This window comes from Chiloscyllium plagiosum, chromosome 40 (genome assembly GCF_004010195.1).
Source record: "Chiloscyllium plagiosum isolate BGI_BamShark_2017 chromosome 40, ASM401019v2, whole genome shotgun sequence".
Classification (NCBI taxonomy): Eukaryota; Metazoa; Chordata; class Chondrichthyes; order Orectolobiformes; family Hemiscylliidae; genus Chiloscyllium; species Chiloscyllium plagiosum.
This window is the reverse complement of record NC_057749.1, coordinates 21,806,274-21,807,559: the sequence shown is the minus strand read 5'-3', so window position 1 is coordinate 21,807,559 and position 1,286 is coordinate 21,806,274. Positions and strand designations below refer to the sequence as shown.

At 49.5% G+C, this 1,286-nt stretch overlaps 1 protein-coding gene across 1 annotated transcript in view; it reads right to left on the bottom strand.

Annotated features, from left to right (window-relative positions):
- foxb1a (forkhead box B1a) overlaps positions 1-1,286 on the bottom strand; it is a 106,994-nt gene that overhangs the window by 103,679 nt on the left and 2,029 nt on the right. The window lies entirely within an intron of this gene.

Here is a 1,286-nt window from a genome sequence, read left to right as displayed (position 1 = left end):
ATGTAGAGTGTCTTAAGTCTGTGAGGGGGGTGCATGTGTGAGTGTGGGAGTGTGTGTGCGTGTCTGGGGTGGGGTGTTTTGAGTATCAGTGAGAGAGTGTATATGTGTGTGCATGAGTGTAGAGTGGTCTAAGTCTCTGAAAGAGTGCCGTGTGAGTGTGGGAGTGTGTGTGTTTGGAAGGGTGTGTGTATATGTGTGTGTGGGTGTGTGTGAGTGGAAGGGTGTGTATGTGTGTGTGTATGTGGGTGTGTGTGGGGTGTGTGTGAGTGTGTTTGGAAGGGTGTGTGTGTATGTGTATGTGTGTACATGACAAACCAAACCCGCGTTTACTACACATCAAAATCGAAATGGAAACAAGCCCGGAGGCCATTCGCGAGCGAACACTTGATTTCTGTAAATCAAAACATGCAATTTCTCCGCTGCTGTTGGATTGCACCACCACCTTCCTCACTTTAGTGAGCGATTCGCCTCGCTTTAATCCTTTCAACCCTCGTTCAAGACAGCAGTCTGAAACTTTTTGCTGTGTAGCGGGATAGTTCCCCCTCTCACCAAAATAGAGCAGTTTTCAGAGGACCACACAGTGGAGGTTGGTTACTGGTACTTTAGGATTTCTTTTTAATTGAGAAAATATTTTTGGATAAAGTTGTCCATAATTTAAAGCAGACAGTTTTTTGTTTGTTTTTTTTTTGTCCCATGTAGAACATGCAATGCGGCAAATTATAATTTTTTTTTCGTTTTACACACAGCATGCTGCTGTTACATTAACCGAAAGTCCAACAAGTCTTCACAACACGCTCGGGAAACACACGACAGGAAATGATCGGCGGTGTTGCGGTTCTAGAAGCGAATATGTGTGCGCGTGTGGGGGCTCAGGGGAGGGCGGAATGACCATAAAAGTGCATTGTCTTATTCACAGAATCCGTGGACTTTTCCCCCCACCGCCCGGGAGCACACGATCTCGCTTTGCCGATTGTCCAGAGAGAGGGGCAGCGGCCGAGTCTCAGAAGGGAGCGAGTGGGCGAGTTGCATTGCTGTGGCGCCGTGGATCGATTTTGGAGGGGAATTTTCGGGTGGGTGGGGCTCTCGCATTTTCTCTCGGGGCCTCTCTCTCCCTCACTACCTCCCCACTCCTCTTCAACCTCCACTACCTCTCCACTCCTCTCCAACCTTCACTACCTCCCCACTCCCCACTCCTCTACCTCCTCCACTACCGCCCCACTTCACTCCAACCTCCACTACCTCCCCACTCCACTCCAACCTCCACTACCTCCTCACTCCACTCCAAC